Here is a 16,069-nt window from a genome sequence, read left to right on the forward strand (position 1 = left end):
GGTTTCCTGTAAAAAGGGGATCTTAGTTAACACAAAGAAAATCAATAAATGGAAAAAAGGAGGGAGGGCTTTCTAAGCATGAAGGAACCGAAAGCAAATGGTCAGAGCCAACAGATGAAGGGTCTTGATTGTGGCTCATCCAGGAGGCTCGTATCATTGAAATGAAGATTAAGTGCTGGAACATCAAGGTGAAAGAAGCTTGGAAAGTTACATGAAAGGTCATCAAAGTCCTTAAATATCAAACATAAGCACTGGTGTTTGATTCTGAAGGCCACAGGGAACCCCTAGAATTCATTGGGTAGGAAGGATGACACAGTCAGACCTGAGCTTCCCAAAAAAATCAGTGTCAGCTGAATGGAAGATGGATTAGGATGGGGGAAAGTATGAGCAGGCAGCTTCCTTAGCAGCACTGCCATCTTGATGGTGTCAGAAGACAGGCGAAGTAATAACTGAGAGATATTGCAAAGGGAAATTAATAGGTTTTGGTGACAGCTCACCTTGGGCTTCAAAGGGGAACCATATCCAAGCCAAGGAACAAATTTTACCATAATTGTATTGTCAAATAAAGTAGGCTAAGATTCCAAAAGAAGTTGGCCAAAAACCAGGAGCTAGAAGGTAAATGTTTAGGGAAAAGTGAGAGGGACCAGGTGCTTCATGTGACTTATATACTAATTTTATGGCTTAGAGGTGGAGTTGAGCAGTGCTCTGCTTCTGACTTTGTATACAGAAACAATACCCATAATTCTCTGGGCAGAGCTCGCAGGAAACCTTTTGGAGGTGTGTTTTTAGGCCTGAAACATCACTAGGTTAAGCGGTGGGCACAGAATTTTGTTTTGAACCTGTGACAACTTTAAGCATCTTATTATTATTGCTTATTAGTTGATCACAGACCAACAGGCTTTTATCTGACAGACAGCAGTATTTGTGGGCTTATCATCCTGGTCACATAGTAGTATGTCATTTTTAACTAGATCACTCCCAAGATCGGGGGGCTTAGGGTTATTGCTATATGCTCCCTAGAAGGTACAGCACGGAACTCAGAGGTGGGGTGGATGGAGGCAGTGAGAGGCAGTGGGTATGTTCAGAATGAGTCTGAGATTATTTCAAAGATAGCCATTGAGCATTTACAGGGAAAAGTCACTGAAAGAGAAGCTTCAGTCAGAAAGAGAACAAGTTTTGTTTTGGACCCACCAAGTTTAAAATGTCTACTGGACTTCCAATTTGTGTTGTCTAAAATGCCAACTTAGAGGGTGGTAGAGAGATGGGGACAGGAGAGGTAGATTTGTGAATTCTCAGCAAAGCAATGGAAATTAAATCCATGGGAACTGATGATGTCACCAAGGGAAGTGATATAGGAGAGAAGAGAAGAGGGACCAAGATAGAGCACCAAGGGGCACCTATAGTTAGAAGGCAGAAAGGGAAGAATCCAGTAGAGTGGAGGGAGAAATCCTGACCAATATAATGACCAAGGCAGTCACTGTCTCCAGAGGACCAATGATGAAGTAAGTGTGCTACCCTGTCTCTGGCAGAGAATTGATGGACTCTGGGGACCACACTTATATTTCAGGGCCTCCATTTTCTGTGGATTCATTTCGGTGGATTCTTGGTTAGAAAAGAAATCAAGGGCAGAACTCTCAAAGCCCCAGCATCATTATCTGAGACCTAGAAACTTCCCCCGAGGCAACCCAGGCAAGCTGCCCCTATCCCAGCTGAGGGGAAGGAGATGCCCCTGGGGCACTGATGCCCTCTAAGCAGCTGCTGGCCAGGTTTTTGTTCGGGGCTGTAGCACTGTGGGAGGAGAACTATAGTCCTGCTGACAGTAATAGACTGCAGCATCCTCAGCCTCCACTTTGCTGATTGTGAGGGAGAAATCTGTCCCAGAACCACTGCCACTGAACCGGGCAGGGACTCCAGTGTGCAGGCTGTTTGTATAATAAATTAGGAGCTTGGGAGGCTCCCCTGCTTTCTGCTGATACCAGTTCAAGCTATAGCTAATACCCTGACTGGCCTTGCAGGAGATGGTGACTCTCTCTCCTGGAGATGCAGCCAGAGAGGCTGGAGTCTGGGTCAGGACAATGGCCCCTCGGGCATCTGGAATCACAAGCACAAGAGAAATTGTGAGAACAACATCAGGCCATATTCCCAGCAGGAGAAATCCTCTGACTGTGGTGAATTAAACCTTCAGGGCTGGGTTCTGCCCCCATGATCACCAGTGCAGAGCCACATTTCCCCCTGACCCTCAGAACCCCACACTTTCCACTCCTGGTGAGGGGGGGGCAACAAAAGACAGGCTTGTCTCTGCTCTTCCTCACTCACCTGGGATCCAGAATAACAGGACAAGGAACATCTGAGCCTGGAACCCCATGTCCATGTGCCTGAGCTCTGAGCTGCCCAGCACCTTCCTCCCCAGCTGCCTTTTTATAGCTGCTCTCAGCAGGGAGCTTCCTGTGCTGGGAGGGAGTCATGCAAAACAGCTCAGGGAGGGAGGCTTCTGCTCAGAGGCAGGTCCAGTGATCTCACCTTTTAGGTACTTTAGAACCCTGAGCTGTATCAGTGCAGCCCTCTCCTTCTGGGACCTTGGGAAAGGGATAGTCCAATGGGTTTAGAATGTACTCTGTCCAGTGAACCTTGATAACCTGAGAGAAACCAAGGAAGCTCAGGCTCAGATGGGGACTCACCTGGAAGAGATTCACATATGTGGTCAGTGACTTCAAGGAGGTTATTCTCCATTCTGGTCTGAAACCCTGCTCATCACTCAGTTTCTTATGACACTCCTATGCAATTCACAGGAAGTACCATGACAGTGTGATCCTCAGGGAGGGATTTGCAGCCACTGGAGTCAGTACAACAGAATTAAAGCATTTCCTAGTGCTGGACTTTTCCATCAGCTACACAATTACCACAGTTACATAAAAAATTCCTGCTATCAAAATCCTTGGAAATGAAGATTATTCAGCATCTGAAACTAATCTGGTTTAACTAAAAGCAATGACATTAATGAAGAGGAGTTTTAATCACTTCACAGCTGTACCTGGAGAACTCCAAGGCCTTTCCCTCCAACCGGAAGCAGAAATCTCCCATATGTGATATCTCTCTTCATTGCCCTGTGAACGCTTGGGGAACAGAGACCACCTTACTGTTCCCCTTGTGTCTGCAGCTGTTCAGCACAGGGTTTGCCCCATAATAAATGCCTAATCAGTATTGGTTGATTCATTAATTTATTTTAAAAGGCCAGTAGAAGAAGCCAAGCTTTGGGTAGGCCCTGATACACTAAGAGAAAATCAGTTTCCTTCTTTATTCACTCCACCCAGATGATCTGAGAACATGCAAACTGAGAAGCTTCCCTTAGGAAAGTACCAAGGACTTTCCCAGGGGGTACAGTGGGTAGAGCACCTGCCCTTCAGTCAGGATGACTGGAATTTAAATGTGAAAGAAGCTGTTTAACATGTGACCCTGGGAAAATCACATAACCCTGATTGCCTTCAAAAAGTAAGAAAGGAGCAGCTCAAGGACACCTAATGTCACATGATTCCCAACCTAGAATTTGATATAGAAGTGAACGGAAATTATCTCCCCTAGACCATGGCGCTCCCCATCAGTCTTCAGTCCCCTCTCCATAAACACCTACAGGCTTTGCCAATACCTTGCCCCCAAGGGCTAGCTCGGCTTCTCTCCATCCCTGTTCCTTTCCAGGCCCCTCAGAGGTCACTGGGGCAGTGTCTTGGTTTTGCTCAGCAGCTGTCCCCCATTGCTCCTCTCTATCACTGTGCCCTGTCTCTGTGTCAATGCACAGGCCAATTCTTGTCCTCAGCATACTTACACTGAGTGTCATTATCCCACAGACAGACTCTGGCCTATGAATCCCTTTTGCCCCCTGCGCTAATCTCCAGCTCCTATTTTTCTCTCTTGCTACAGGATCGAAGCTATTGCACTGCTGGGTATTGGGAAGAACAGTGAGGCTGCATTGACAGATGAAACGTGTGACTCAGATAGGAGTGTTTCCATGGTTTTGAGACCTTCCCTTGTCAAGCAAAACTGATTAGGGATGTCCAGGGAGTGCAGTGGATAGCACACTGAACCCAGAATTAGGAAAGCTTTGAATTCAAACCCAGCCTCCACACTCACTAGTTCTACTTCCTCATCTCTAAATTGGGGATAAATATAGCACCTAATTCCCATTTTGCTTGTGTGGATTAAAAGAGTTAAGATTTCTGAACCACTTTCAAATATTAAAACTCCATATATTTAACATATATAACATGTTTTGACCTAACTGCCATCTGAGAGAGGGGGTGGGGGGAAGGAGGGGAAAAGTTGGAACATAAGGTTTTGCAATTGTCAATACTAAAAAACTACCCATGCACATATCTTGTAAATAAAAAGCAATAATAAAAACTCTGTACAAATGTCATTCTTCTTGTTGTTGTTCTTATCATTCCCCCCCAACAAAACTCCAAGAACAAACTCCATTTCAAGAATATTTTATTATAATGTCATTGTTTTCTTTTGTTTTTTTAATTTATCCCTATGACATCCTCAGATCAGCAAGAATCTACATTGTAGCAAAAATATTGAAAAGAAAGATGAAAAAAGCAATTTTGCAAAACTAAACACTTCACATTTCTGACAATGTGGGTAACTTGTCATAAGACACTCAAGGAACTTTATTCCCCAAGACTGGAGAAATTGGAGGGTTAATGATAATATAATCAGTGCCCTTATGTATGAAGAGCTTTGAATGCCAAAGAGAGTGTGTTGTATGTGCTTTTGAAGATCATTGGAAGCCAGTGGCTTTTATTTATTTGGGGAAAGAAGGGAATGGTGAAGAGATCAGACCAACTTATTCTGTTGGACATGGCTGATTTACCAGCTACATAGTTAAAGGGAACTAATTCCATTGTGAATTGCAAAGAGTTTGCTTCCACCTCAGTTCTAAGTGCCCTATTTTAGGAGGAATCAAGAAAGTTTGGAAGGTAGCCAGAGAAAGAGTGAGAAAGTGGAGAGAATTGGAGTCCATATTTGGTGAAGAGCACTGGAAGAACTATGGAAGCTTGGGCTGTAGAACATTCATTGGGCAACATTTAAGCACTTCATAGTTTATCCCAATAGAGATGTGTGACTTGTTCTGCTCAGCTCCAGTGGCTGAAAATTATAAATGTTGAGGAGGAAAAGAGAAGCTGATGTAATCCATGAAGTAAGCAGTGGGTGCCTTGGGAATAAAACAAGCCTTTCTGGAATACCTACTATGTGCCAGGTACTGTGCTAAGTGATTTCCCAATAGAATTTCTATACCCCTGGTACCCACTGACTTAACACTGAAAGTGAGGTAGGAACCTTACATCTCATCCTTCCCCAGGGTTCTCTGGTATTCTCAGGGAAGGCTCGGTCTCTAGAGTTTCTCAGCCTTTAGCTCTAGTCTTAGTGATGTTATGACCTAGGAGAATTTTCTCCACTCCATTTCATTTAGCCATTAACAGGCAGGTTTTCCAAAGAAATATTGACTTCAAAGATATATTAATATATAAATAGCACAGAGGGCTTCATCCTCTCTCTTCCTCTGTCTTGTACACACTCATAACTAAGCACATACTCCCATTAGTCCAGTCTCTAGGTTGTTAGTTTAGCTCAGTGTGCATAGAGGACAGTTCCTGATCCCAAATCCCAAATGCCACTTGGTCTCACATCCCTGGAACCACGGCCTCTCAGGGTTTCCTTGACAGCTTGGCAGGCAGCCACATCTTGCCTGGAATACTGCATCATTAGCTCAACTCCTGATCCAGTAGAGATCACCACATGCTCCTGGAAATGAGAAGGACCAGTGAAATTGAACAAGGTCAATGCCCCAGGGCTGAGGTTAAAAGAAGAGCAGTGAAGGAAGGAGGTTTTCCTTCCATTTCAGGTTTTTAGTTCAGGGCACCCAAGCATCGGGTAAGCTGTGTTCTTTACCTCCTGATGGCATCTGGAAAGAGACCAACTAGCCCAGTGTGGCTCCTCTGGAGGATGCAGCCTATTTCTACCATGGAGGTCATTGAAGGGCTTCCCCTCACTGGACAGGAAAATGCAGATAGCAGGATTCCCCCTCGTTGGGTGACCTTGGTATTTACTAAGTAATGTTATCATACAAAATTTATTTTGTTTGATCCTCAAACTCACCTGGGAGGTAAGTGTCATTGTCATCTCCATTTTACATTGGGAAGAACCTGAGACAGATAGGTTAAGTTACTTGTGCAGGGTCATAATGGTAATAAGTATCTGAAAATGGACTTGAATTCCTGACTCCAGGCCCAGTGTTTGATCTGTCGTTCCAACTGTTCCAACACAATATTAATTGTGTAAAAATGTGATGGATAATCTATTCCTGGAGGTAATTATTTCACCCATGCTGGAGCTTAGCTTGTATGAAGAGCAAATCATTTGTAAGAGAGCCATTTTGAAAGTAAATATGATAAGACTTGGCAAAAAGGTTATTTTTTCATATAAGTGTGAGAGAGGAGTCAAGGATGGCACTCAGCTTATTATCCTGGGAGATTGTATGGATGGAGAGTAATAGGAAAGCTTGGAAGAGAAAGGAATGGGAGGGAAGGTTACAAATATCTCTTCATCCAGGAGTTTCCAGACAACATGAAATTACAGGTGTGGCTATTCCATCATTTCATGGAAACTAAAGCAAACAGAGATTAGTCCATCTCAGTCTCTTTCTCTGAGGTCTGAAAGACCTATCCTGAGGCAGTCTGGACAATTTGTCTGTATATTACCTGTGGAGAAAAAATTTAATTATGTCTTGTTCAAAATACTTGAGAGTTCTCTATTCTATTAAAGGTCAGTTTTGTTCCCTGCCCGATTCAGCTCAGATTGGCAGAATAAAGTACTTGATTTTCATATTATTGCCTTATGGAATATTGTTTTCCAAGTTTTTTGTGTTTTTTAATAGATGCTACTGGGTGTTTTGTCATATCGAGTTATTCTTGTGCCTTGAAACACTTCCTTTCTGGGGTTTTCCCATATTTTTTTTCTTTCTATGGATGACAAGAGTTTTAGGTGTGAGTTTCCTGGGAGCTTTAATGAAATAAAGGATTATTAAGTACTTTGTAAGTTAAAAATGTAGAAATTAAATAAACATGTGAAAAGTGCTTTGCAAACCTTAAAATACAATAGAAATCTTCAACATGTGAAAAATGTTTTGCAAATCTTAAAATACAATGTAAATCCTATTAATTATTATTATTAAATCTTGGAGTTGTTTTTATTTATTTGGGAAAAGAAGGGGATGGCAAAGAGATCAGACCTACATTTTAGTAAGATCACTTTAGTGCCTGAATGGTTGTCAGACATGGCTGAGTTATTACCTACAAAATTAAAGAGAAAGAATATCTGAGAGATATTGCAAAGGGCAAATTAATATGTTTTGGTGACAGCTCACCTTGGGGTTCAAAGGGGAACCATATCCAAGTCAAGGAACAAAGTTTACTATAATTTTATTGCCAAACAAAATAGGCTAAGATTCCAAAAGAAGTTGGCAAAAAAAACAAGAGCTAGAGAGGGACCAGGTGCTTCATGTGACTGATATACTAATTTTATGGCTTAGAGGTGGAGTTGAGCAGTGCTCTGCTTCTGACTTTTTACACAGAAACAATACCTATAATTCTCTGGGCAGAGCTCACAGGGAACCTTTTGGAGGTGTGTTTTTAGACCTGAAACATCACTACGTCAAGTGGTGGGCATGGAATTTTGTTCTGAACTTGTGACAACTTTAAGCATCTTATTATTATTGCTTATTAGTTGATGACAGATCAACAGGCTGTTGTTATCTGACAGTCAGCAGTATTTGTGTGCTCATCATCCCTGGTCACATAGTAGTATGTCATTTTTAACTAGATCACTCCCAAGATCGGGGGGCTTAGGGTTATTGCTATATGCTCCCTAGAAGGAACAGCACGGAACTCAGAGGTGGGGTGGATGGAGGCAGTGAGAGACAGTGGGTATGTTCAGTATGAGTCTGAGATTGTTTCTAAGATAGTGAATAAGAAATAAAAATTTCATATTAGAATTGTAAGCTCACTCAAATCTAACAGGCCTGAGCTTCTAAATTATGGGAATTTGACCGTTCCATGAACTCTATATGTCCTTGACAATAGGTACCAGGAACTAGCCATCCCTGGGAATGTCTATGCTTAGGGCTGAGTGGCTTCCTCCCCAAGCCTATACAATTGATAAGGAAATACGTCAAGGTATAGACAATATGGAATGAGTCAACATATAGAATTGTCAAGTACTCTGCACATGTATACGTGCCAAACATCTTGGCTGAGGGTCTTCTTTGTCTTAAAAAAAAAACATATAAAAGGGTTATGTTCTATGCCATAGCCAAGTCTCATCCGTGGGGAGGATGCTTCACCCGGAAAAATCTTTACACAATTCAAGTTGATTGAGGCTGAAATGGGACTCCCAGCCATTTGAGTTTTTGAGGTTCCCTTGAATTGGTGATGTATTCTCTTCCTTTATCTGCTATAATTGTCATGTTATCAATTGTTCTTATTTCTATTTGTTTGTGTAAATCTAAATTGTCTGTACCTTGTCTTGTTTGATTAAAACTTTTTACTTTTACTTTTTAATTGAGCTTGAGAGCTACATTTATAGGAGCGATTCCGAAATTTTCTTTAAAATCATAATACAGATAGCCATTCCCCATTTACAGGGAAAAGTCACAGAAAGGGAAGCTTAAGTAAGAAAGAGAGCAAGTTCTGTTTTGGACCTACCAAGTTTAAAATGTCTACCAGACTTCCAATTTGTGCTGTCTAAAATGTCAGCTTGGAGGGTGGTAGAGAGATGGGAACAGGAGTAGGTAGATTTGTGAATTCTCAGCAAAGCAAGGGAAATTAAATCCATGGGAGCTGATGATGTCACCAAGGGAAGTGATATAGAGGAGAAGAGAATAAGGGCCAAGATAGAGCACCAAGGGGCACTTACAGTTAGAGGGCAGAAAGGGAAGAATCCAGCAAAGATGAGGGAGAAATCCTGACCAATATAATGACCAAGCTAGTCACTGTCTCCAGAGGACCAATGATGAAGTAAGTGTGCTACCCAGTCCCTGGCAGAGAAATGATGGACATGAGGGACCAGACATATTTCAGGGCCTCCATTTTCTGTCGACTCATTTCGGTGGATTCTTAGCTGGAAAAGAAGTCAAGGGCAGACTTCTCATAGCCCCAGCATCTTCCTCTGAGACCTAGAAACTTCCCCAGAGGCAGCCCAAACAAGCTGCTCCCATCCCAGCTGAGGGGAAGGAGATGCCCCTGGGGCAATGATGCCCTCTAAGCAGCTGCTGGGCAGGTTTTTGTTCGGGGCTGTAGCACTGTGGGAGGAGAGCTATAATACTGCTGACAGTAATAGACTGCAGCGTCCTCAGCCTCCACTTTGCTGATTGTGAGGGAGAAATCTGTCCCATACCCACTGCCACTGAACCGGGCAGGGACTCCAGTGTGCAGGCTGTTTGTAGAATAAATTAGGAGCTTGGGAGGTTCCCCTGGTTTCTGCTGATACCAGGCCAAGCTATAGCTAATACCCTGACTGGCCTTGCAGGAGATGGTGGCTCTCTCTCCTGGAGATGCAGCCAGAGAGGCTGGAGTCTGGGTCAGGACAATGGCCCCTCGGGCATCTGGAATCACAAGCACAAGAGAAATTGTGAGAACAACATCAGGCCATATTGCCAGCAGGAGAAATCCTCTGACTGTGGTGAATTAAACCTTCAGGGCTGGGTTCTGCCCCCATGATCCCATTGCAGAGCCACATTTTCCCTCTGACCCTCAGAACCCCACACTTTCCACTCCTGGTGGGGGGGGGGGCAACAAAAGACAGGCTTGTCTCTGCTTTTCCTCACTCACCTGGGATCCAGAATAACAGGACAAGGAACATCTGAGCCTGGAACCCCATGTCCATGTGCCTGAGCTCTGAGCTGCCCAGCACCTTCCTCCCCAGCTGCCTTTTTATAATTGCTCTCAGCAGGGAGCTTCCTGTGCTGGGAGGGAGCCATGCAAAACAGCTCAGGGAGGGAGGCTTCTGCTCAGAGGCAGGTCCAGTGATCTCACCTTTTAGGTACTTTAGAACCCTGAGCTGTATCAGTGCAGCCCTCTCCTTCTGGGACCTTGGGAAAGCGATAGTCCAATGGGTTTAGAATGTACTCTGTCCAGTGAACCTTGATAACCTGAGAGAAACCAAGGAAGCTCAGGCTCAGATGGGGACTCACCTGGAAGAGATTCACATATGTGGTCAGTGACTTCAAGGAGGTTATTCTCCATTCTGGTCTGAAACCCTGCCCATCACTCACAGTTTCTTATGACACTCCCGTGTAATTTACCTGAAATCCTATGACTGTGTGATCCTCAGGTAGGGATTTGTAGCCACTGGAGTCAGTGCAACAGAATTAAAGCACCAGTTCTAGGTGCCTTGTTTTAAGAGAAATCAAGAAAGTCTGAAAGGCAGCCAGAGAAAGAGTCAGGAAGTGAAGAGAATTGCAGTCCATGTTTGGTGAAGAGCACTGAACCATGGAAGCTTGGGCTGCAGAACATTCATTGGGCAACATTTAAGCACTTCATAGTTTATCCCAATAGAGATGTGTGACTTGTTCTGCTCGGCTCCAGTGGCTGAAAATCATAAATGTTGAGGAGGAAAAGAGAAGCAGATGTAATCCATGAAGTAAGCAGTGGGTGCCTTGGGAATAAAACAAGCCTTTCTGGAGCACCTACTATGTGCCAGGTACTGTGCTAAGTGATTTCCCAATAGAATAGCTATGCACCTGGTACCCACTGACTGACTACTGAAAGTGAGGTAGGAACCTTACATCTCATCCTTCCCCAGGGTTCTCTGGTATTCTCAGGGAAGGCTCGGTCTCTACAGTTTCTCAGCCTTTAGCTCTAGTCTTAGTGATATTATGACCTAGGAGAATTTTCTCCACTCCATTTCATTTAGCCATTAACAGGCAGGTTTTCCAAAGAAATATTGACTTGAAACATATGTTAATATATGAATCTCACAGAGGGCTTCATCCTCTCTCTTCCTCTGTCTTGTACACACTCATAACTAAGCACATACTCCCATTAGTCCAGTCTCTAGGTTGATAGTTTAGCTCAGTTTGCATAGAGGACAGTTCCTGATCCCAAATCCCAAATGCCACTTGGTCTCACATCCCTGGAACCACGGCCTCTGAGGGTTTCCTTGACAGCTTGGCAGGCAGCCACATCTTGCCTGGAATCCTGCATCATTAGCTCAACTCCTGATCCAGTAGAGATCACCACATGCTCCTGGAAATGAGAAGGACCAGTGAAATTGAACAAGGTCAATGCCCCAGGGCTGAGGTTAAAAGAAGAGCAGTGAAGGAAGGAGGTTTTCCTTCCATTTCAGGTTTTTAGTTCAGGGCACCCAAGCATCGGGTAAGCTGTGTTCTTTACCTCCTGATGGCATTTGGAAAGAGACCAACTAGCCCAGTGTGGCTCCTCTGCAGGATGCAGCCTATTTCTACCATGGAGGTCATTGAAGGGCTTCCCCTCACTGGACAGGAAAATGCAGATAGCAGGATTCCCCCTTGTTGGGTGACCTTGGTATTTACTAAGTAATGTTATCATACAAAATTTATTTTGTTTGATCCTCAAACTCATCTGGGAGGTAAGTGTCATTGTCATCTCCATTTTACAATGGGAAGAACCTGAGACAGATAGGTTACGTTACTTGTGCAGGGTCATAATGGTAATAAGTATCTGAAAATGGACTTGAATTCCTGACTCCAGGCCCAGTGTTTGCTCTGTTGTTCCAACTGGTTATCTTTAGGCAATATTAATTGTGTAAAAATGTGATGGATAATCTATTCCTGGAGGTAATTATTTCACCTATGCTGGAGCTTAGCTTGTATGAAGAGCAAATCATTTGTAAGAGAGCCATTTTGAAAGTAAAAATGATAAGACTTGGCAAAAAGGTTATTTTTTCATATAAGTGTGAGAGAGGAGTCAAGGATGGCACTCAACTTATTATCCTGGGAGATTGTATGGATGGAGAGTAATAGGAAAGCTTGGAAGAGAAAGGAATGGGAGGGAAGGTTACAAATATCTCTTCATCCAGGAGTTTCCAGACAACATGAAATTACAGGTGTGGCTATTCCATCATTTCATGGAAACTAAAGCAAACAGAGATTAGTCCATCTCAGTCTCTTTCTCTGAGGCCTGAAAGACCTATCCCGAGGCAGTCTGGACAATTTGTCTGTATATTACCTGTGGAGAAAAAACTTAATTATGTCTTGTTCAAAATACTTGAGAGTTCTCTATTCTATTAAAGGTCAATTTTGTTCCCTGCCCGATTGAGCTCAGATTGGCAGACCAAAGTATTTGATTTTCATATTATTGCCTTATGGAATATTGTTTTCCAAGTTTTTTTGTGTTTTTTAATAGATGCTACTGGGTGTTTTGTCATATCAAATAATTCCTTATGGCTTGAAATACTTCCTTTCTGGGGTTTTCCCATATTTTTTTTCTTTCTATGGATGACAAGAGTTTTAGGTATGAGTTTCCTGGGATTTTCCTTTTTCCTTGTTAATCTGAGTATAATCATGCAGAGAGTAAAATAGATTTATAATGGGATAAAAAAATTATTAAATATTTTGTAAGAACAGACTTAAAATGTAGAAATTATATAAACATGTGAAAAGTGCTTTGCAAATCTTAAAATACATGAGAAATCCTATTAATTATTATTATTAAATCTTGGAGAGCTTAAGAGCCTTACAAAGGATCACAGAGACAATAGACTTGATTAAAAGCTTATTCTATCTACCAGGAGATCCAGGACATTGAGGTCTCTTTCTAGAAAGAGTGGCTGTCAGTTGTAAAGTCATATTGACCTAACAGGAGAAGGAAAGGACTAATACCTCAAAAGGTATTCAATGTGGCTTCACTGCAGCAAATAAAGATTAAGGAGAAATGAAAATGTTGTGGAATAAAAAATGAAAGTGTAAGTTAGGACAATACAACAAGACAGTTTTAAATGGCCACAGTAGATCTTTGAGAGCAACAAAGGCTCTGAATTGATATGGGATAGAACAATCTTAAAAGAGGGTGCCTCTGGTCCATGGGGAGGAGGCTTGGAAGAGTAAAAAAATAGTGCCTGCCTTCAAGGAGCTTACAATCTAATGGGGAGACAATAGGCAAGTGATATATGCAAACAAGCTATGTACAGCATCAAGAAAAATAGTGAACAGAGGATAAGCACAATAATGAAGAGGTGTTGGGAAAGGTTTCCTGTAAAAAGGGGATCTTAGTTAACACAAAGAAAATCAATAAATGGAAAACAGGAGGGAGGGCTTTCTAAGCATGAAGGAACCGAAAGCAAATGGTCAGAGCCAACAGATGAAGGGTCTTGATTGTGGCTCATCCAGGAGGCTCGTATCATTGAAATGAAGATTAAGTGCTGGAACATCAAGGTGAAAGAAGCTTGGAAAGTTACATGAAAGGTCATCAAAGTCCTTAAATATCAAACATAAGCACTGGTGTTTGATTCTGAAGGCCACTGGGAACCCCTAGAATTCATTGGGTAGGAAGGATGACACAGTCAGACCTGAGCTTCCAAAAAAAAATCAGTGTCAGCTGAATGGAAGATGGATTAGGATGGGGGAAAGTATGAGCAGGCAGCTTCCTTAGCAGCACTGCCATCTTGATGGTGTCAGAAGACAGGTGAAGTAATAACAGAGATATTGCAAAGGGAAATTAATAGGTTTTGGTGACAGCTCACCTTGGGCTTCAAAGGGGAACCATATCCAAGCCAAGGAACAAATTTTACCATAATTGTATTGTCAAATAAAGTAGGCTAAGATTCCAAAAGAAGTTGGCAAAAAACCAGGAGCTAGAAGGTAAATGTTTAGGGAAAAGTGAGAGGGATCAGGTGCTTCATGTGACTGATATACTAATTTTATGGCTTAGAGGTGGAGTTGAGCAGTGCTCTGCTTCTGACTTTGTATACAGAAACAATACCCATAATTCTCTGGGCAGAGCTCGCACAGGAAACCTTTTGGAGGTGTGTTTTTAGGCCTGAAACATCACTAGGTTAAGTGGTGGGCACAGAATTTTGTTCTGAACCTGTGACAACTTTAAGCATCTTATTATTATTGCTTATTAGTTGATCACAGATCAACAGGCTTTTATCTGACAGACAGCAGTATTTGTGGGCTTATCATCCTGGTCACATAGTAGTATGTCATTTTTAACTAGATCACTCCCAAGATCGGGGGGCTTAGAGTTATTGCTATATGCTCCCTAGAAGGTACAGCACGGAACTCAGAGGTGGGGTGGATGGAGGCAGTGAGAGGCAGTGGGTATGTTCAGAATGAGTCTGAGATTATTTCAAAGATAGCCATTGAGCATTTACAGGGAAAAGTCACAGAAAGAGAAGCTTCAGTCAGAAAGAGAACAAGTTTTGTTTTGGACCCACCAAGTTTAAAATGTCTACTGGACTTCCAATTTGTGTTGTCTAAAATGCCAACTTAGAGGGTGGTAGAGAGATGGGGACAGGAGAGGTAGATTTGTGAATTCTCAGCAAAGCATGGGAAATTAAATCCATGGGAACTGATGATGTCACCAAGGGAAGTAATATAGGAGAGAAGAGAAGAGGGACCAAGATAGAGCACCAAGGGGCACCTATAGTTAGAAGGCAGAAAGGGAAGAATCCAGTAGAGTGGAGGGAGAAATCCTGACCAATATAATGACCAAGGCAGTCACTGTCTCCAGAGGACCAATGATGAAGTAAGTGTGCTACCCTGTCTCTGGCAGAGAATTGATGGACTCTGGGGACCACACTTATATTTCAGGGCCTCCATTTTCTGTGGATTCATTTCGGTGGATTCTTGGTTCGAAAAGAAATCAAGGGCAGAACTCTCAAAGCCCCAGCATCATTATCTGAGACCTAGAAACTTCCCCCGAGGCAACCCAGGCAAGCAGCCCCCATCCCAGCTGAGGGGAAGGAGATGCCCCTGGGGCACTGATGCTCTCTAAGCAGCTGCTGGCCAGGTTTTTGTTCGGGGCTGTAGCACTGTGGGAGGAGAACTATAGTCCTGCTGACAGTAATAGACTGCAGCATCCTCAGCCTCCACTTTGCTGATTGTGAGGGAGAAATCTGTCCCATACCCACTGCCACTGAACCGGGCAGGGACTCCAGTGTGCAGGTTATTTGTATAATAAATTAGGAGCTTGGGAGGCTCCCCTGCTTTCTGCTGATACCAGTTCAAGCTATAGCTAATACCCTGACTGGCCTTGCAAGAGATGGTGACTCTCTCTCCTGGAGATGCAGCCAGGGAGGCTGGAGTCTGGGTCAGGACAATGGCCCCTCGGACATCTGGAATCACAAACACAAGAGAAACAGTGAGAACAACGCCAGGCCATATTCCCAGAAGGAGAAATCCTCTGACTGTGGTGAATTAAACCTTCAGGGCTGGGTTCTGCCCCCATGATCCCAGTGCAGAGCCACATTTTCCCCCTGACCCTCAGAACCCCACACTTTCCACTCCTAGTGAGGGGGGGCAACAAAAGACAGGCTTGTCTCTGCTCTTCCTCACTCACCTGGGATCCAGAATAACAGGACAAGGAACATCTGAGCCTGGAACCCCATGTCCATGTGCCTGAGCTCTGAGCTGCCCAGCACCTTCCTCCCCAGCTGCCTTTTTATAATTGCTCTCAGCAGGGAGCTTCCTGTGCTGGGAGGGAGCCATGCAAAACAGCCCAGGGAGGGAGGCTTCTGCTCAGAGGCAGGTCCAGTGATCTCACCTTTTAGGTACTTTAGAACCCTGAGCTGTATCAGTGCAGCCCTCTCCTTCTGGGACCTTGGGAAAGGGATAGTCCAATGGGTTTAGAATGTACTCTGTCCAGTGAACCTTGATAACCTGAGAGAAACCAAGGAAGCTCAGGCTCAGATGGGGACTCACCTGGAAGAGATTCACATATGTGGTCAGTGACTTCAAGGAGGTTATTCTCCATTCTGGTCTGAAACCCTGCTCATCACTCAGTTTCCTATGACACTCCTATGCAATTCACAGGAAGTA

The sequence above is a fragment of the Sminthopsis crassicaudata genome, chromosome 2, assembly GCF_048593235.1.
Source record: "Sminthopsis crassicaudata isolate SCR6 chromosome 2, ASM4859323v1, whole genome shotgun sequence".
Classification (NCBI taxonomy): domain Eukaryota; kingdom Metazoa; phylum Chordata; class Mammalia; order Dasyuromorphia; family Dasyuridae; genus Sminthopsis; species Sminthopsis crassicaudata.